At 51.7% G+C, this 21,724-nt stretch overlaps 1 protein-coding gene across 7 annotated transcripts in view; it reads right to left on the bottom strand.

Annotated features, from left to right (window-relative positions):
- LOC307115241 (uncharacterized protein) overlaps positions 1-21,724 on the bottom strand; it is a 310,667-nt gene that overhangs the window by 126,420 nt on the left and 162,523 nt on the right. For 2 of the 7 annotated variants that reach the window (XR_013815092.1, XR_013815093.1), the window contains exon 3: positions 2,810-2,852. The exons of the other annotated variants lie outside the window; for them this stretch is intronic. The gene's annotated coding sequence lies outside the window, so the exon portion shown is untranslated. The remainder of the gene's footprint in view (positions 1-2,809; positions 2,853-21,724) is intronic. 7 annotated transcript variants of the gene reach the window in all.

Below are 21,724 nucleotides of genomic sequence, written 5' to 3'. Positions count from 1 at the left end.
CCCGGGCATGGCAGGAACCCCGAGCCCGCCCCTGCGGAACCCCTACGCTCAATTTTAGGATGAAACCCTAGATGCATAAAAGACAGAGAAACCAAGATTGTGGCCGCTTTCGCCGACCACGCTCCCAGAGGGGGCGTTTTGTAATGGAGGGAGGTTTTGAAATCGCTGCCTCTCCCAGCCAGCGAGAAATAAATCTGTTTCTGGTCAGGGGCTGAGCCTCGCTGGCTGCGGGAGTCACTCAGGAGAGAGATCCCCATCCCTCCCTGCTGCATCCCGTCGCCACCCCGGTCCCCCGGGGACAGGACGGTTCATTTCCCTGCTCCATCCATCTGCCTTTCAAAGGGCCTGTGAGGCATCGAGAAGGGGAATGCCTCCTTCCGACTGCGGTTGCTCAGCCGTCGTGCGGGGTGAGGTGTGCAAGCCACGGCGCTTGTGCAAATCTGGTTCCTGAATTTCAATTTCACTCAGCCCTTCACACACACACACACACACACACACACACACACACACACAGGCGGGATCCGATTAGACAGTGTCGGTAAGAGTCCTCTAAAAACCGCTGTACGTTTACAAAACTCCCCGAGGCCCCACGGACACACCCACCCCGGGACACCTGGCGTGTTGGAAGTACTCTGAGGGCCACATGCATTTATTGCCAGAGCGATAAGGCAAGGCCAGGGGCGGGGGGGGGGGATGGGCCGAAATGAGATGAGATTCAGCCACACCAGCTGCACCCCCATGTCATTCTGGATTCTTCTGCTGACGGCGGCGGCCCCACCCCTCCTCAGGCTCGGGCCAAGAGGAAATAGACCAGAGAGAGGCTATTCCCACGTGGATCTCATCTCTGAGGTGCCGGCAGCTCGCGTTCAAGATCCCAGGTGATCCGCCGGAGCCAGGACGGCCCCTGCCTCCCGGGTGGGTCACAGCCTTCCTCTAAGGTCGCACAGCTCTCACGGCCAGAGGGGGGGTGAGAACATGGGAGTGTGCCCGTGGGAGAGGGTTCACACTCACCCGGCTCTCAGGTCCAGGCCCGGGGTTGTCTGACCCTCAAGAACCAAGAGACTCTCACTGCAGAACGGCCCCGTTTCCTGCCCCGCCCGCCGCCCAGGAGCACTGACACGCTCCGTGCGAAAACGCCGCCCAGATGGTAAAGCAGGTGCCAGTCGTCCCTTTACGCAAACCCGCACGGCGGCCCCCTCTGGGCCCGACCCTGCTCTGCTATGAACTCACGTGAGACCAGACAGCAAAGGCCGTGACCTACGAGGCACGTTGCTGGCAGGGAATGTTGACGAGAGAGAGAGAGAGAGAGAGAGAGAGAGAGAGAGAGAGAGAGAGAGAGAGAGGGAGGGAGGGAGAGAGAGAGAGAGGGTGGCACCAAGCCCTGGGAGAAAAAGCAGAGCAGGGGAGACAGGCAGGCGAGCTGGAGGGATGCTCTCCCGCACAGCGTGGATGGGACGAGCTTTCTGGGGAGAGGACGTGCGCACAGGCCCCTGAATGAAGACGGGGGCAGCCCTGGGGCGCTGTGGGGAACAGCATCCCTGACAGCAGGAACAGCACCTGCGTGCAAATGGCGGAGGCAGATGCACAGACTGAAAGGAGCGAGGAGGCCAACGCCCCACGCGTGAGGTGGGGGGGCAGTGAGAGCCGAAACCCCGCCGGCGACAGGGGAGCGGCCAGCCAGGTCATGGCCGGGGCCCAGCGACACGGGAGAGGACCCCGTGGCGGCTCCCCATGCAGCATTAGGCTCTACGCGCCGAGTGTCTCTCAGCGGCTCTCGATTTCCAGGGGCCACAGAAACAAAGCAGGGAGCGACCTGGCTCCCCCGGGGCCTGCACCCTGTCTGTGTATTCTGGTGGGTTTTGTTGTTTTTTTTTAATCTGCAGACTAACTCGGGGCATTTGCTGAGGTGCCACCACCTCCCTGCTGGCCCCTTTCCTGGGTATTTGCATGAGATAACAGCCTCGCCACCGCACAACCGAAACCACCAGGTGTGCCCGCCAGGGCGCCCCTGAGCAGGAGAAGATAAGGGGCCGAGGGGCTGCCGTAAAGCAGAAAGGAAGCGGGGGGGCGAGGGGGGTGACTCGGGGCGCCGAGGCGACTTAACCAAATGTGCCTTTCCCCGTTCCTGCTGAGGAACACACGATGCAAAACTATTTGCATGGTGCCCCTGCCCGGGCCTCGGCCCACAGGCGAGCGCTGCCGGGCGGGCACCTGGCTCAGAGGCACCAACACCCGCTGCCCCGGCCTCCTGCCCGAGCCCGAGCTGCCCGGCGTGAGGCGCAGGGTGGCAGTGAGGGGGTCCGCCCGGCGAGGCAGGTCTGGTGGAAGAGGTCCCCTCCCCAGCATGAGGCAGCACCGGCGCTGTGCCCAGGGCCACGGGCTTGGCCACGAAGGGCAGACTCGGGGCTGGGGCAAGCTCTCCTCACCGCTGGGCCTGGGGGTGTCTCACCAGGGGAGAAAGAGGAACCAGTGTGTAGGAGGGCAGTGGTTTCTGATAGAAGGTTCCCGTTCACCCTCAGAAGGAACCAAACCTGCCGAGGGCTCCATTCTGGGTCTCCAGCCCCGAGGACTGCGGGACAGTCCACCCTGCTGTGGGCCCTGGTGGTGGTCAGTTGCAGCAGCTGTCTCATTGCATTCTCATCCCGTGCTCAGGTGCAGCTCACCCCCCCACCCCCCACCGCCCCCGCTTCCAGACCTGTGCCAGCCGCACCCTCCCCAAAGCCTCGTCTAACGTCCCCAGTCCCCGACGAGTGTCTCCTTCACTCCCTTTATTGCCGGTCTGGTCACCTCCATACAGGAGCACACTTACCTATCTTCGTGTCGTTGTTGTTAATCCACCAGAGGATCTTTTTCTATGGATTTTGAGAGAGAGAGAGTGGAAGGGGGGGGGAGAGAAGAGACAGAGAGAGAGAGAAATACACTGATGTGAGAGAGACACATCAATTGGTTGCCTCCCACACGCACCCTGCCCAGGGCCAGGGATCGAGCCTGCAACCTAGGTACGTGCCCTTGACCAGAATCAAACCCGGGACCCTTCAGTCCACGGGCCGACACTCTATCCACTGAGCCAAACCGGCTAGGGCACACTTTCTTATTAACTGCTCAATCCGGTACTGCCTTTTATTTTCCTGGCATCGTTAGACGAACAAAGATTTTTATTTCCATGGTGCTTAGCTCACTACACCCCCAACAAAAATACCTGGCGTATTTCCACCCTCCTTCAGATTTTTGTCTAGACGTTGCCTTCTTAGTGCAAGCTTCTCGGACTGTCCTACTTAAAATCGCAACTCGTCCACCCCGCCCCTGCCCCCACCCCCCCACTCCCCCAGTACCCCCAGCCCGCTCTCCTGCTGGGAACATGGTGGGAAACAGACTGATGAGATGTGGCTTTCTCGGACCCGCTGTGAGCTGACCTACCGATTTGGGCATAAACTATATCAGATTCACTTCATTACTTACATAATTTGTGACTCTGTCTTCGGTATTGTATTATGACTTCCTGCCAATGTCCTTGATCTGGACTTTAATCTCAAGGGTCAATGAGCTTCTCTGGGCCTTGCTAGTAACCTTTTCATTTGACAATCCTTTTCAATGTACAGACAAGCTGTGAGGTTGGTACAGTGCGTTTCCACACACTCCACGCCCAGCTGTCCCTGTAATTGACATCTCACATCACTATGACACCTTGTCACGACTAATGAATCGATATTGATGTAGTACCAGAAAGAAAAGCCCATACACTTTTCAGATTTCCTTTGTTTTTCCCTAATGTCCTCCTTCTGTGCCAGGATCCCTGCCAGGATGCCACACCACATCGAGGTGACTCTTTTCCTTACGTATTTTTTTGACTGAGACAGTTTTCAGACGTTCCATGTTTTTTTCAAGACCTTGACCGTTTTGAGGAGTACTGGCCAGCTACGTTGTAGAACGTCTCCCAGTTTTATCTGTCGGATGCTTTTTTTCATGATTAGATTGGGTTATGAGTTTGGGGAAAGAAAACCACAAGGGTAAAGTGCTACCCTCATCACATCACATTAAGGAAACGTCCCTTCAATATGATGTCACTGTCGATGTTGACCTTGACCTTGGCCTGGGTAGTTCCTGGCCAGGTCGCTCCACTAGAAAGCTGGCCCTACCCCTCCTTTCCATACTGTGCTCTTTGGAAGACAGTTGCTAGGTCTAACCTCCTTGAGAGCAGAGTGTCTACATAAATTATTTGAAATTCCCCTGCACAGAGCGCCGTCTATTCTCCCTCATTTATTTATTCCATCGTTTATTTACACCAGTGGGGACTCGTGAATATTTTATCCTTTGGGTTATCCTCCAACACCACGTTATTTATTGTTTTTGCTCCAACTGTTTCAGCGTTGGCCACCGAGAGCTCTTTCATTCGGTTCCTGCGTTTCTTTCCCAGAACCCCATCCCTGTGCCTGTGTTGGTTTGTTTTGTTCTGTTTGTGTTTGAAGCATTTCCTCCCTTCCTGGCACTTCGGATGCTCCAGGCTCATCTTCGGATGCTTCAGCCCCAGAAGCAACCTTTTCTCCGAGGAGCCCTGCTTCTTTTTCCTGGAGAGCAGGTACTAGTAACGAAGAACTTGCCTGGCCGGGTGGCCCAGTGGTTTGGAGCATGGTCTCACGCACCAAAAGGCTGCAGGTTCAATTCCCGATCAGGGCACATACCCAAGATTCCGGTTCAATCCCCAGTCGGGGCATGTTCGGGAGGCAACCAATCGATGTTTCTCTCTCACATCGATGTTTCTCTCTCTCCTCTACCTTCCTCTCTTCCCAAAACCCATTAACACATTTTTTTAAAAAAAAGATCTGGGCACTAGGCATGCTCATGGCAACTGGGGTGTTGTTAATTCTAAGCCCTCTCAACTGACAGAGCAAGGAAATATATAGGTGTCTACCAATCCCCGTTTTCACACACACATACACAGGCATATTTCATCATTTGAGTCTCAATTAAGCTCAACATGAGTTCATCTTGATATTTCTAACTCTGATCCCTTACCCCAGGGGTGGTTCGAGCCTCCTCCCACTGTTTATCTGTCGGGTTCATTCCAAGAGTGAGGAGCCAGGCTCCCAGCATCCCCCATCCATGCACTTAATTGTTCAGTTCCAGGACACGTGGAGAGCAGGGTCAGAACTGCTAACCCCGCCCCCGGGGAACCAACGTGATGAACTGAGTACAAGGAGGCACAGCTGCTTTTGCCTGTAATCTTACAGCCTCATTTCCATTGCTACTTAGACCCACCCCTTTTCCTCCCCACCCCTTCACTGACGCTCATATCTTTGCAATACAGTTAGATATTTTTTCCAGCACATTCTGCATTCCATCCTGGGATCCCCCAACCTTCTAAATACTTTTTAAAATTGCATACATTAAGCTTTGCTCTTTTGGCTGTCAAATTTGATGGCTTTTGACAAATGTATAGTGTCGTGTACATACCATTACAGTATCGAACAGAATTGTTCTGTTGCCATAAAAAATTCTGTGCATCACCTATGTATCTCTCTGTCCCTCCTGAACCTTTGGAAAGCACTCGTTTGTGTGTGTGTGTGTGTGTGTGTTTTGCTGTCCATATTTCTGCCTCTTCCAGAATATCATAAAAATGGAATCACACAGCACAAAGCCTTTTCAGACCAGCTCCCTCCACTCAGCAGTGTGCACTGAAGATTCACCGTGCTTTCGTGTGGCTCAAAAGCCCATTTCTTGCTCATCCCGTTGTCTGCATGCATTAGTTTCCCGATCCACTCGCCTATACAAGGACACCATAGTCGCTTCCAGTGTGAGTGATGAATAAAGCTGCTATAAACGTGCGTGAGCCGGGCATTCGTTTATAAATCCAGTTGGGTAAATATCCAGGAGCACAATTGCTGGATTGAACGTTAAGACCCTGTTTAGCTTGGTAAGACTTTCTCTGTTTATTTGCTGTTTTCGTCTTGTTGTTTTGTTTTCAGCAATGCTCAGAACTAAGGCCTCTGCAGGCAGACATTTGGGAAATAGGTTTGGATCTATTAAGGATCGAACATTCAGCTGCTCAGAGAGGGTCCTCTACCTCTGTATGAAGGGAGGGACGTCCCTGGCAGATGTCCGTTCATTGCCAGAAAGAGCAGACAGGAGGCCTCAACATTGAACTTGACCGCGGGGTCACAATCCATGTCTCCTTCTGCTCCTAAATTCCTTTCAACTCAGCCGTGCCTTGTGGTTTCTGAGATAATATGCGTTAGAGGAATAATAATGACTATTAACTGCTAAGCCATCACTTAATGTTTAATGGTGTGGCCCAACTGAAAAACCACATTCTCATTATTTGATTATTGCATTCTCACTCTCACGCAGCACGTTCACAAATCCAAACACCCTTGCTGCCTCCCCCAGAGGGGAGAGAAGCCCATTTTCCAGGAGAAAAACTATCGTTCAAGAAGCTGGGCTCGTTTGGAAGGTGTCAGGCCTCTCCAGCAGGACGGGCTCCCCATCCCACCCACAGGAGGAGAAAAGAGCCCTCCCTCCTCTTTTCCAGTGGGTAACGGGACCAAAGGGGACTTAAGGGTGTCTGTGTTCTCCGGGTGACCTCTGCAGACTTAGCCCAGAGCAGTGGGCATGGAGTCAAGCGTGCATTTGAATCACCTAGAGGGCTTGTTAAAACTCGGACTGCTGCCCGGCAGTGTGGCTCAGTGGTTGAGCATCAACCTTTGAAGCAGAAGGTCACAGTTTGATTCCTAGTCAGGGCACATGCCTGGGTTGTGAACTCAATCCCCAGTGGGGGGCGGGCAGGAGGTGGCCGATCAATGATTCTCTCCCATCATCGATGTTTCTATCCCTCTGTGCCTCTCCCTTCCTTTCTCTGAAATAATAAAACTATATTATATGTATACTAGAGGCCCGGTGCATGAAATTTGTGCATGGGGGGTGGGTGGGGTCTTTCAGCCCGGCCTGCACCCTCTTGCAATCCAGGACCCCTCAGGAGATGTCCGACTGCCTGCCTGATCGCCCCTAACCACCTCTGCCTTGGCCCCAGCCGCCGCAGCTTCGTCCGGAAGGACATCTGGAATGACATCCGGAAGGTCGTTCAGGTGTCCGGTCTAATTAGCATATGATGCTTTTATTATTATAGATATATTTTTTAACTCGGACTGCTGGGGCCCAACCCCCAGTCTTATTGAACGGGTCTGGGTGCCGTCCAAGAACCTGCACTTCTAACACTTTCTCAGGTAGATGATGGGATGTTGTTGGTCCCGGACCACCTTTGGAGAACCAACATCCTAGAGGACTATCTTCCACGTATCAAACCTGCTGTCATGGTGGAGCTGAGGGCTGGGGCAGGAGGGCCGAGGAGCCTCAACGTGTGGACAACACCGGCCACACCAGTCGCCTGCCACTCTGAAAATGGCTCGCCGCTGTGGGAACACAGGCTCTTGGAGATGCAATGGGCTGTGGTGGCCAAAACCCCTTCATTGTAAAAGGGAAGGCAGTGAACCCAACCCTCACACAGCAGACCGGGGCTCCCTTTCCCGGCTCAAGGCGGCACGCGGGCCTTCTGCGCTCAGAGGGGAGGCGGGCAGAACGAGGCCCAGGGCTGGAATGACATTGGAATTGTCTTCTCAAAGGACAAAGCATAGCTGCTCCCTCCACTCACCCTGCTACACACACACACACACACACACCACACCCTGTGGGCCAGCACTCCAGAGGGTGAGAAATGGCCAGTGGAGATGAAAAATCATCGTTTCAACCACAACACTAGTGAGAGCAATAATTGTGGTTTGACCACACAGGATAAAGAACGCACCTAGGAGACGAGACTGCTCAGGTTCTCCGCTGAAAACCCTCGGGGACAGGAGAACCAGAGTCCGTGCCTTCAGTTCCTCCCCCAAAATAAAAGAACTCCAGCCGCCTCGTCCTTACCTAACCCTGGAAACTGCTCACCTGAGCGAGTCATCCTGTTTGTTTAAGATGAACCAACTCCCAACACAATGTTTGGAACCTGGCTCTCAGAGCAACCTACATAGAGAGGCGTGAGGCTGGCAAAGAGAGGGAGGTACGGGGCGAGAGGCTGCGACTGTGAATACTACTAGATGGTTTCCTTGAGTTTCTAATAAGCAGGTTGACGTTTAAATGACAAGACCTCTAACAGAGTCCCAATCCAACCGGTGCAGGAGCTGGCAGATGGGTCTCGGGTTTGTTCTTTGCAAAGACAAAGCTTCCATGGAAGGGTGGGGAGGAGATCCTGGGAGAGCCCGCGGAGGGTTCTCATGTCCCCGATCATCATCCCCTGAGCCCGGAGGATGGAGAAGGAAGACAGTGCAGCCCGGCCTGGCCGCTGTGCTGCTGAGAAGGATGGTTTGGGAGGAAGCGCACACCTGGCATTTGTGGCTCCCCTGCAGCAGGGTGGGGACATAAGACAGAGAGGAGGAAAGAAGGAAGCTAACCCAGCTAGGCATGCGCATGCATTCAGAAAACATACAAAAGCATGAATGTCACAGCAGAGAGGCAGTGCTTGTAGCAAACAATGATGCCATGGTTTGCCCTGGAGAGAAGAGGTCTTGCAGAGGGATGATGGGAGTCTAGGTTCACACTGCCTTCATTTGGTCGATAAAGAATTTGCAAAACCTGCCCAGCCGGTGTGGCTCAGTGGTTGACATCAACCCATGAACCAGGAGGTCATGATTCGATTCCTGGTTAGGGCACATACCCGGGTTGTAGGCTCGATCCCCAGTAGGGGGCATGCAGAAAGCAGCCAATCGATAATTCTCTCTCATTATTGATGTTTCTATCCCTCTCTCCTTCTCCCTTCCTCTCTCTGGAATCAATAAAAACATACGTGTTTTTTTTTTTAAAGAATTTGCAAAACATTTAAGACAGGCACATTCATTGAATCCATTTTCTCAGAAGCAATATAGCAGAGTAGTAATCTATATATATAAAAAGCTAGTGGCTGTAACCCCAAAACACCAGAACGACCAAACGACTGGTCACCAGGAGGTGCATTGATGGGTCCCACCCGTGGCGGCACGGCGGAGTCTGGGTCCCGCGGCACGGGGGGGTCTGGGTCCCGTGGTACAGGGGGTCTGGGTCTCGCGCGATTTCACGCGCTGGGCCTCTAGTTAATAATAAATTATGTCTAAGCCCCATGTTTCTCATAGGGCTCTTGTGAGCATTTAAATGTGAACATATGCAAACATTAGCGGTGTTCCTAGCACTTGTAAGAACCCAACAATTTGTAGCTACTAGTATTTTGCTTCGGCCTCGGTGCGCCTTGAGAGAGGCTCCGAGCAGCGCCATCTTCATCAGCCTTTGATCGCTCTAAGACCATCATCCTTCGAAGGACCTTCACCCCATGGCTTTCTTGCTAAAGTTTCAACATTTCATTGCTTCTTGAACACAGCTGGTCCCAATCTACCAAATAACCCCTTTGCACACTCGAAGACCATTATTAAGATTCCGCGTGGCCATAAACATATGAAGAAGTGTTTAACATATGAAAAAAAAAATGTTTAACCTCACCCGTAATCAAAGAAATCCAAATCAAAACAACAAAATGCAATCTTTGCCTATCATTTTGGTAACTTTTTTTAATGATAGTACTCCATGCTGGTGAGAATAGGGTAAGGAGGCAATTTCGTGCATTGCTGGGAGGAGCACGAACGGGTACAATCTTTCTGGAAGGCAATTTGGCAGTATGCTATCAGGAGCCTGAAAATCGCCCTCATCCTTCCATCCCGTAATTCCACTTCTGGGAATCCATCTGAAGGAAATAATCAGAGAATCGGACAAAGATTCCTGCTCCGTGGGAGTTATCGAAGCACACAGTATTCTGAGTTACGCATAACTGAACACTACATAGAAGTTCAGTGACATCATGACACATATGAAAAATTATTAAAAGCCATGATTAGCAAGGACATATTATTAGCAAGGAATATTCAAGGACATGCAAAGCGGTCACCATAAAATGCAAAACGCAAGCACATGTAACAGATACAAAACTAAACCCTGTAGGATTTTCATCACATAATTACGTATACTTATATTTTTATATGTGCATAAAACAAGACTAGATGCAAACACAGCAAACTAGTAACAGCTCTTATTAGGTGACAGAATTATGGGTGACTTTTTATTTTCTTCTGTATAATTTTATAATAAAAAATTGCTTAAGAGGCCACCTAGGTGTGTCTGAGTAGTTCGGCATGGTCTGACCTGCCATAGCACATTGTCCAAATCTACACAATGGACTGTCAGGGATCAGAGAGCATTTCTGGAAAGGGCCAGACAGCACACACACTAGGCTTTGCGGGCCATACGGTCTCTGTAGTAACTACCCAACCCTGCCGTTGCCAGCAAAAGCAGCCATAGACAATATGTCAACAAGTGTGCATATGGCTGTGTTCTAATAAAACTTTATTTATAAAATGAGGTGGCAAGTATTTGAGCCCATGGCCTTACTTTGCTGGCCCCTGGCCTGGAAGATCTGAATTGCTCTCAACTCCCCCAAAACTACAGTGTCCAATAAATATAGTCAAGGAGCTTCCCCGTAGTCAGGTTCTTCCCCATCCTCCGAGGGACTCGTCGGTCTGAAACTTTTATACAGAAGCGGTCAGCTAGGGCATTCTTCCTGGGCCTTGCTTATTCACCTGCGCACAGGTGTCCCTTCTTCCTGACCATCGGCACCCCACTCCCACCATGTTGTTCTGCACCCCACACTTTAGTCCTTAGCGCAGATGGGGAGGGAGGGTTGGGGAAGAAGAAAGCCAGAAATCCTAGTGCCGACAGGAAAGGGGCTGCAGACTTGGCACAGCTGATGGCTACTGTGAGATTTCCACGCTCCACCATCCACGGGCTGCAGGGGCTTCCAGATCCTTAGGTCTGTTGTTCTGCTTTCCTTACCGCCACTGTGTTCCGAAGGGAGGGAGGGAGAGATTGTATGTATGTTTGCTGCATCCGGGCAATGTTCAGAGGGAAAGAGATGAGGCTGTGGTGTGAAGGAATAATCAAGAGAAGGGAAGCATGTGGGGGGAGTGAAGTGGGACCTGAGCATGTTTGAACCCCAAGAGGAAGATGCTGGCAAAGAGGGGGAGTGGGAAGATGCCAGAGATTTGGAATAAGAGAGAAGCGGATGGCTTCTGCTTCAGTGGAGTGGCCAGCCATGGACAAGAGGCAGGACCCCACTTTCTCTGAGAAGGCTGGAAGGAAGCAAGGATATAACACAAGGAAATGTTGATGTGGGTGGATGGCGAGATGAGGGAGCGAGCAAATGGTGGTGATGGTGGTGGTGGTGGTGGTAGTCATGGTATTCTTCCCAACTATCCGTAGTCATTATTATTTTGTTTACTTGCAAATTCCCTGCATGGTTTAAGTTCATCTTCACCAACACCCCTTTTACATGTGAGGAAACTGAGTCTGAGAGAGGTTAAGTAAGTTGCCCGCCAGCAACTATAAGCGTGGCAGAGCCCAGTTCTAAACCCAGGTCTTCCCAGTGGCACAGCCAGGTCCATAGGCCACGTGGAGCCAGTAGAGACCAGTGGCTTAGTCCTCTCGGTAGGGCGGGAGGTGAAGTCATCTGCTGTGAATGGTGGGGGTGGATTTGGAGGCCTCAGGAGGGAGGAGGAGAGTTGAAACAGCTGCTGGGAAGGATGCAGGGAGGACGGGCCTGGGAAGAGAGCGGGCACGACAGCTTCCCGGGTGCTGATAGCTTCCAGGAAACTCCACCTTGCTCTTATCGTCCTCTCTCCCAACCCCAGTTCCTGCCAAGAATCTGCACCCCACGCTCTTCTCCTTTCTCTTGTCGTCCTCTCTCTGCTCATCCATCCCTCAAGAGAAATCAGAGAGTTATGTGGCCCAAGTAGAATGGATCTAAGATTCTTCCAAACTGGAAGACTTGATGCTGGTGGCCAGGGAGTGGAGCAACGAAAGTAATCATTCCTCAGAGGCAAGGTCCTCCCAAGGAAACCCACAGCCTGAAAGGCTTAGGGAAGCAGGGCATTCCATGGGCAATGATGATTGCAGATGGAGGGTCTGGGTGCCCAGGGCCAGCGGCGGGGCCCAGCGGTAGAGGAAGAGAGTTGGAGTCAAAGAACTTCAGCCAGGTTAGCTGGCCACGACCTACTCTCCAGTCACCAGCTTCGTTTCCATTAACAGGTCTGTCTAGACCAGGAGACCTCTTTCTGTTGAGGATCTACTTGGTTTAGTTACCATCCAATGAAGGGGCACTTTCATCTGAACCCGGAGCTTCAATCTTGACTGCTGTTTCATGGACTGGACTGATTTGAAGAGTGCAGCAGGCTGGCGGGCCGGCTCTCCCTCTTGGGGAAAACGCCATTGAATGGTGAACTGGTGTTGGCTGGTCGGATGTGGCCCACTGGCGAAAGCAGAACTAGTAAGCCAATGGTCAAAGTAATAAAATCCATACGAAACCAGAGTATAGAAGAAGCTGGGCTCGATTCAAATTTCCATCCCAGCCGCTAGCAGGACCAGGGAGTTGGCGCCGGATTCCAGAAGTGTGCTGGCTTCCTGCCCCCGGAACGTCTTTTCCAACACAATTGGGACTCGGGATAGAAAATCTGTGGGCTGGTAGATTCCAGAAGCTTTTATTAGAATCTTCTCAGGGATCTCTAGGGCTAGAAACTTCCTTGTAAGAGAGTAACCAGAGCAGATTCTTAAAAAAATAAAAAAATAGAAGCAGCAGCAGGGAAATGACCGTGTTCTGTTCAGGCTAAAAGGGGATCATCTGAGGCGATGTGAGCAAGAGGGGCTCTAATCTACATGTGAGTGGGACTCCTGAGATGGGGATGGGGGGGGGCAAGAGAGGGGAGATGGAGCTCTTCTGAGGGAATTCTGCTGCATTTTTGTGGATTGGGAATTCTTGGGGCAATGTTTGAGAAGCAGTGATGTTGCACACACGCGCGCACACACTCCAGGCTTCTGAAGAGGTGTGACCCATTAGCCAGGCCAAGTTCAAATAAAGCCGTGCCTCCCTGTGACCCTGGTTTAAATTGGATTCCCCTCCCTCGGGCAGCAGAGTCTTCTGAAAACCCTGGCCCCGGCCAACGCTCCCCAGATACCATCTTTCCCTTCAGTCCCCCTGAAAAGCAGGCCCCGGGGCAAAAAAATCCCTCCCTCCTCCACCCTGTCCAACATTTCTCTAATTAATTCAGGAGAAAATTAATTACAGAGGGACTTTCAAGACCTCGCATCTCATGGCCAGCCCCCACCCTCTCGCCAACGCGGCTCCCCATTGGGCCGCCTCGCCCTACCCGCCCCCCTGTCCCGCCCCCCTTCCCCCCTTCCCAGAACCATCAACAATACCACAAGCTAATTAGGCAGGGAAAGAGTTTCTTGGCAAAGGGGCCCGCGTGCTAGGTCAGTACCTTGAACAACCCAGAAGAAAAACAAAACAGCCTTAAAAGAAAAAAAAAGAAGAAAGAAAAAGAAGAAAAAAAAAAAAAAACCCTGCTAATCCCAAGCGAATTTCCGCCAAATATTCTCCTTTTCAAGTGTTTTCTTCCTGGTAAACAACGTGCTGGCGCTGGCGCTGGCGATTTTAGGACACGGTTGCTTAGTGATAGCGGGGAAAACACGGCTTCCCCACCTCAGCCGTTTTGTCTCTCCTCTCTCCTGCGCACTTCACAGAGAGGCCCGCACATTCCCACCACACGGCCCTGCTGCCTGTTGTTTGTAAAGAAAAGTCCGGTTTTTTTTCTTTTCTTTTTCTTTCTTTCTTTCTTTTTTTTTTGGCTAACTGCTCCCCAAAGCCAAGCCAGGAGCCGAGATTCCATGCCCGTCCCCCACGCCAGTCCCGTCCCTCAGCCTTCTGCAGAGATGGGACCCTCCTGCAGCTGTGCGTCCCCTTCGGCAGCCACGGGCCACATGTGGCCGTCCAGCCCCCCGAAAGGCGGCTAGTGCGACGGGGCAATGGAAGTTCAATGCCATGCCATTTTAGTGAACTGACTCATGACTTAGGGCTTGGAGCGCAGCGGGTCCTGACAGGAGCCACAGAGCCACAGAAGGGGGAGCCACGGAATCGGGGCGGCTCTGTGACAGCAGTGAGGGACAGGGGATGGGTTAGCTCAGGGGTGGGGAACCTTTTTTCTTTTCCTGCCAAGGGCCGTTTGGGTATTTTTATGACATCATTCTTGGGCCATACGAAATTATCAACTTAAACATTAGCCTGCTGCGTTTGGTCAAACATTGAATGAACTCACCCCGAATGCCTTGGCAGGGCCAGACCCAGTGATTCTGCAGGCCTCCTACAGCCCGCGGGCCGGACGTTCCCCACCCTGGTTCAGAGTGAGGCACACGCAGATCTCCATTTGAATGTGGCCCCATCATCTCTCTGTGTGGTCGTGGGCATCACTTAATTCTTCTATCACGTCCCATCAACCACACAAGTACAGCTCAGGGTCCTGTTTGAGGGCTCGCTCCGGGGCGCCAAGCCCCCAGCACAAACGCGAGTGTCCCGGTGACCCCTCCACCAGGAATAATGAGCTTGCGTGGCCCGCTCTGCAACCCTGCTCTCCCTGCCCGCCCTGCTCCTGGGCCTTGGGCTCAGGGATTCCTGTTCAATAACAAGCCCTCAAGTCTCAGCTTGGGGATCTCCTGAACTGGGAAGCCTTTTGTTCTTCTCTCTTGTCCCCCCTTCTCTCTCTCTCTCTCTCTCTCTCTCTTGCGTTCTCTCTCTCTCTTGCGTTCTCTCTCTCTCTCTCTCTCTCTCTCTCACTCTTGCGTTCTCTCTCTCTCTCTCTCTCTCTCTCTCTCTCTTTCTCTCACTCTTGCGTTCTCTCTCTCTCTCTCTCTCCAATACGCCCAATATGCTAGCATGTGATCATTGCACTTGAAGCAGGACTAGTGCAACCGAGCAACTGAATTTTTTATTGTATTTTATTTTAATTATCAATGAATTTAATTATATTTCATTTTAATCAGTTGAAATGAATTTTAATGTAAGTAATTGAAGCCTTGCTCTCCCTCACTTCCTCTCTCTCTCTCTCTCTCTCTCTCTCACACACACACACACACACACACACACACACCATAGCTGGGCTCGCTGCCCTTCCACAGCCTCCTCTCTGTGAGTATCGGCTCCTCTGCACTTCCCTACACTCTTGTCATCTGACCACCTTTTCCTACACCTGTCGTCCCCATCTGAGAATGGGCGCCTGAGGACACAGCCGTGTTGGACTTTGCTGGCTTCTCAGTGGCGTCCCCAACATCCAGTACAGCGTGTAGCACGCAGTGGCTTCTCTATCAACGACACCGTTCACACCCTGCATCAGGGTCCGCACACCACAGCCCACAGAGCAAACCCCGCCCTCTTCCACGTGGCCCTCCCACGAAGAAGGGCTGGTGTCTTTTCATGTTTACACGGTAAATGGTTCTCGAAGCACCTATATACTATTCTCGATTTTTGCCTCTTGACCTGCAAAGCCTAAAAGCGTCCCTTCCTGGCCCTTTAAGAAAAAGTTTGCCAGCCTCTGGCCTCGATCCCAGAGCAGTTACTGATGGGCTTGGTGAAGCCTGCAGTCAGAGAGAGGGAGAAGAGATGCTGGGGGGCCTCGGGGGGCTGAGAGAGGAGCCCAAAGCTCACTTGCTAGACATTTTCAACAGCTGATCCCAGGGACCTGGGCTGGTCCCCCCGGGGATGCCACCCTCGGGGCAGCAGGGACAGGCCACGCCTCATGCTTCCTCTACCCCCCTGCCTCACAGCTTCAGGGAGTCGGGGCTGGGGGGAGGGCAGTTCGCCTGCCATGACTCCTGAGGAAGTTCTGCTTTGCCCACACATGAGCCCCAGCAAATGGCAGCAGGTCTTTTCTGGCTTCCGCGGAGTGGGTTGGCTGCGTTAGCTAGCAGTCTCCCTCTACACTCAGGCCCCTGACGTGTTTATAACAGCGGAAAGGTGAGACTTCCACAGCGACGTGCGCAGGGAGCAATCTGTTCTTCCCTTTCCTGCTAAGACAGGAACGGGGTTTCTAAGAACCAAAGCGAAGATTGCTCCTGGCCCCGATGACTCGATGACTCGGTAGGAGGTGAGCAACAACAGCCGGACGAGTTCCCTGTCTCTGTCCCAGGTCCCTCCTACCCTCCGCGCACCCTGGATGGCTTTTCAATCTCCGGCCCAGAAACTATTTGCCCAACATCAAGGCCATCCGCCCGGCCTCCTCCAGGAGTGCCCGGGGCCCACTCACTTCCCAGCTCCATTCATTCTCCCAAACGGGGAGGGGCCGAGTGCACCCCATGTGTTAAATATTTTCCCCTGGAACATCCATTCTGCTGCTGCTGCTGCTGCTGCTTGGCAGCCAAGAGGCAGGAAGCTATTTAGATATATTATCTTCCTTTTCAGGAAGTTTAGAGGAACTTTTCTACCGCACTTGACACACACATTCCGCCTAATGGTCATTTAGTCATGCCGGCTCATTAGGTCACCAGGGAGGAATGCTGCTGAGCCGCCTTCTCCACACTCACCCAGAACCAAGGGAGAGCGAGCTTCCCTGGCCTGGTGGCCACCAAGACGGCCAGCCCCGCCGAGAGAGGCCGGGAGGGCCCGGCAGAAAGGGATTCTTACTTCCCAGGGTGGCGTATGGTTTTATAGAGCAATCGCTCTGTGAGTAAGAAGGTGGCCCCCTAGGAATAGTTTCTGGCCAGATAATGCTGTCTTTTATGGGAGATCAAAGAGAATTCTTGGCAGGAGGGAGTGGGAATGCTGTTTGTGATAGGGATCCGTGGACTAAAGGTCAGTGCATGGAGATGAATCAATAGCTGGGAAAGGAGACCATCGTGGCTGAATGTGATCCACCTTTTATGCTGTAGACACCGTTCCAAGGGCTTTACCTGTGTTCACTCATTTAAGGCCCCAACAACTCCAACAGGTAGGTACGAAGGAAGAAATTGGCGCAGAAAGTCACTTTGCTCAAGCTCACACAAATGGTGAGTGGCAGAGCTGGGATAAGGTCTGGCCTGAGCTGTCCAACAGGATTTTCTGCAAGACACCACGTCCTGTATCTGTGCGTTCCAAGGTGGCGGCCACCCACTCCCCACGGCTACTGAGCACTTCAAACGCAGCCAATGGCAGAGAGGAACGGAACCCTTTCATTTGACTTAACTCTAACGCATTTAACTTGAGCCACACGTGGCTGGTAGCTGCCACGTTGGACTCCCAGGTTGGGGGAGCCTGTTTGTATATATTTTTTATTGACTTGAGAGAGGAAGGGGGAGGAAGAGACATAGAAACATCAATGATGAGAGAGAATCATTGATCAGCTGCCTCCTGCACGCCCTCCCCTCCCCCCAGTGAGGATCAAGCCTGAAATCCAGGCATATTCCCTGACTGGGAATCGAACCACAACCTCCTGGTTCATACGTTGAAGCTCAACCACTGAGCAACACTGGCCAGACCAAAATCCATACCCTTAAATATTAGACTACCCTGCCAATTAAGAGAATTTGGAACTATTTATTAGGAGAATAATAAAAATCTAGAGGTAGAGTTTAATCAATAGCTTCAAGGAGAAGATCATATGAGAAATTCGACTAAATGGAAATGTAAGGGAGAAAAGTTTGCTTTAATGACAAAATTGGTGTTTGGGTCAGAAAGTTGGGAAAAAAATCTCTAAAGGGAAGAGGGTGAAATAACAGTATGATTTGTCGGGAGAGGAAGTGGTTTTCCTCTTGTTTAATCAATAAATTGTCTTGAGTGCCTACGATAGGACCCTATGAAGTCTTCGCTCTCTAGAGCCATGTGGTCTAGGTGAGAAACCACAGTTAATTCCTTAAACCCAGCAAGGCTGTGTGATCCAGGCCCATGGTGCAACCAAAGTCTGTTCATGCTGCTGGGATCCAGGTTAGATATTTATCCGTAAAGACAGGAGTGATGACGGAAGTCTTCAGGGAGGAGGCAGCATTTCAGCTGGCGCTCGGAGGACATGGCTTGGATTAGGACAGTGGCAAGTTGAGAGGGATGAATGCAAAGACAGACTTGGAAGGAAAAAGGAACTGTGCTTGACTACTCTCTTGGAGACTGACATAGAGGGATTAATAAAAAATGGCTCCAAATGTTCTATACTGGATAAAAATGGCGATTCTGGGGGCAGACACGGGAACTTTAGGGGGCGGTAGAAGATGGTTTGAGGAAATTATGAGTCTGGTTTGGGGCATGTGGATTCTGAGGTGACAGCTTGTGTAAATATTGGATTAACATTCACTTTTCAAGAGCCATTAAATGTCTAATTTAGATGGGTGGGGGTAGACCAGAAGGCTGCCCGAGATCCCCTCCATCCTGGTGCTGAGAAGTGTTACCTTCCCTCTAAGGATGAGAAATCAGGCCACGGCCGAATGGAAGAGAAGCCACAGGACTCCAGAGATGTGCACGTCACCACCCCACTGAGGACACACTCCCACCTTGTTTTCTCTGCCACACTGAGTTGACAGACATCCGGTTACTTCATTTGGGAAGTCATATTCATCTGCCCTTTGGAACATCCTGCCCAGGGATGGATTTTTTTAAATACCTTTTTTTTTGTCCTGATTATATTAGTAACACCTACTCATTGCAAAACATTTGGAAACTTCCGAAACAGAAAAGGAAATGCAATCACACGTACACTCATACCCAGACTCTCATATGTATGTTGATGTGTGTGTGTGTGTGTATTTTGGTCTATTTCTAGCTGGTATTTTAAAATACAGTTTTAGCTGAAAGAAATCTGTACAAATAAACAAAAAGGTAATAATAGGCAACTACACTGAGTTGTTGGTGTGCTCCAGACTTATAGGAAAAACCATTTGTCAATCTCTGCCCACAAGCACATCTGGGAGAATCTTTCCCTAAAATGACTCCACTATAAGCTTCCCTCTATTGTTCAGAAAGTGCATAATAAATACCTCTTTTTACCATTTGCTTATTTTCCCTTTAACTCAACGGCTGTAGATTCCGAATTGCCTGGAATAGACTGAGAGGCAGCCTCTGAGAGGTCAAGAAGAGTTGGGGGTCAGGCGGAAGTAGGTAGGGACCCAAAGAAGGCAGTGCCCCGCCAGTATTTCAAACTTGGAATCTGGAATTCCTGACTCTAAGGAACGCCGCAGCAAGAAAGCAAACACGGAACAAACACAGGAATGCCACCCCGGACACATATGACGGGAGAGGTGAGGTGCCCTGGGGAGAAGACAGTGGAGAAGGTGGGAGAGGAGATAGGGTAGGACCTAGTGGCATTTGCATGCTGTCTTTAAACTGCCCCAGGGAAATCGGGGGTGGAAATATCCCTAGTGAACATGATTGATGTAGACACGCAATCTACGAATAATAGAAACACACACACACACACACCAGCACACAACCTCAACCAGAGATTCTTTCCTGCTGTCTTGGTTTCCTGGGGATTCAAACTAAAGCTTTGGTACTCGATTCTCTGAGCCACCCACAAACCCCAAGAGTGTGGGTGGATCCTCATCTCCTTCATTTTTTCAAGAAACTGCCTGCTCCCTGAGCCGAGCCTGTGGGAGGAGAGATTTGCTCTGTGCATACCCCCGGGAGGGGGACCTGGGGAGGGTGGCCTTCCTACCCTCCACGGATAGTAGGGCAGCCCCAGGCCGCCTGCGATTCTCTCTCCAAAATCTTCTTAATGAGCTAGCTGGCTGGGGGGAGGGGGTGGGTATTTTTAACCATATTTTAGGCTTATTTTTTAGAATTCTGGCCCCATTTTTTGATTCCATAAACACCGTTCGCCAGGACCTTTCCCTCTCCACCATCTTTGACAGTTTCTCATGCGTGAAACATATTTCTATGCATTATTTTGTTGTCCACAACCTCCCCTCCCAACCATCCGGCCCGGGGCTCCCTCCCTGCACCCTTCACCCCCGTGTCAGACATATAATGAATGACTATTCCTTCAGACAACGAAGTTGGAAACTTGTGGTCTCCAAGGCAACGGGGCATCCTGGGGTGGGGTGCTGGGGAGGGGGGCTTGCCCAGCCAGGAGGGGACTGGGAGTAAAGGGGGTGGGGAGGCAGAAGCAGAGATGATATCATTCCTGAAGCCTGGAAGCAGCCAATGGGCTGGTGAGAAGATGATGTCATCTCCCCCACCCCCACCCCCTTCCAGCTTGGGTAGCCCCACTGAGAATTCTAGACAAGTATTGAGCCACAGTTGTATTGCTGGGAGAGAAAGGGGTGGGGGTGGCCGTGGGGGAGAGTGCGAGATCTCCCCGACCCTCTGGATGGCCCTCGCAGGCACGACAGTGCTCACCAGAGGCAGCCCCATAAAAATGTCATCGGCTGGGCTCTCCCTGCATTACAACACAATGACTTCTTTGGGGAGAAGGAAAAAAACCCTAAGATTTATTTTGCAGCCACACCCCCCTGCCTCCCTTGGGAGAGAAAAACCAACCAACCCAAGTTGTGAATGAAGCGCCTGCAGATTGGCCCCCACCAACCCACCGGGCCTGAGAATTTCCTGCACCCAGAGGGGCGCAGGCGCACAGACCAGCCGAATGCATTTGCTCCGCTCCCCGCAGCCCCAGGGCTGGAGGGAGCGCCCCAGGGTGGGAGCCTGGTTTGGGGCAAAGCGGCCCAATCTGGTGGTGCAGGCCACTTAAGGCGCTGGGGGAGGGGTGTCTGTCCCCAAGACAATGACAGCATCGAGGGCTCCGTGCCAGGCTCCTGGGAGAAGCAAACAAGCCATGGCGTTAGGGAGGGGTGCAGGCTCGTTAGGGTGCCCACTGAAGTGTTACCACCCCGCTGAGTGTACGTGGCCTCCTCTGCCAACGTTTCCCTCGGGAGTGGGGAGCCGTGCTTCTCCAAAAAATGTTCCCAAGAGTCCAGGCCACAGACGGTGTGTCCAAGGGCTCGGGGCTGCTCTCCCCTTGCCCTTGAACGGTACACGAGGTGCAGGTCCCCCGCAGTGGTCTCCCTGGAGTCTCTCTGGGGTTGTCCCACCCGGACCCCCCTAGGATGTTGCCTTGGAGGAAACAGACAAGCAAAGGTCTCGTGCCCCCCCCCCCCCCATTTTGCAGACACGGCATGAAGGCCCAGAGAAGGGGACGGGCCAGTCCGTGACTAACACAGTCACCCACTGGCCTGGGGCTAGACCCAGGACACTTCTCCAACCCCACACTGCTCATTCTCAGTGACAAGCCCATGACACAGCATTCCACCTGAAGCCTTCCATTTCAGCATCACCTGCTACCATTTTTATTTATTTATTTATTTATTTTTTGCGTAAGTAAATACATGGTCAGAATGAGTTCATGGTGATCTCCGTACCCGTTGGCCTGAGCTGAGAGCAAGGATCACGCCACAGAACTGATCACATGACTCCACCCAACCCCCTTTACCATTGGCTATCTGACACCCCTTTCTCTCTGGTAACCACCATACTGTTGTCTGATCTGTAAGCTTTGTTTGTTTGCTTTCCTCATTGGTTCATTTGTTGCTTTCAATTTTATATCCCACATATGAGTGAAATCATATGGTTCTTAACTTTTTCTGTCTGACTTATGGCACTCAGCATGATATTCTCAAGATTCACCCTTATTGTCACAAATGGCAGTGTTTCGTCTTATTATGGCTGAGGAGTATTCCATGGTATATACACTGAGTGGCCAGATTATGATGACCTCTGAACGCATAATAATCTGGCCACTCAGTGTATATCCTAATTAATAAAAGGCTAATATGCAAATTGTCCCCTTGACCAGGAGTTCAACCAGTAGGCAGGCCGGCCAACTGCCCA

This window comes from Cnephaeus nilssonii, assembly GCF_951640355.1.
Source record: "Cnephaeus nilssonii genome assembly, chromosome: 19".
In the NCBI taxonomy this organism is placed as follows: domain Eukaryota; kingdom Metazoa; phylum Chordata; class Mammalia; order Chiroptera; family Vespertilionidae; genus Cnephaeus; species Cnephaeus nilssonii.
Note: the sequence above shows the minus strand (reverse complement) of the source record. Positions and strands in the feature narration are given on the sequence as shown.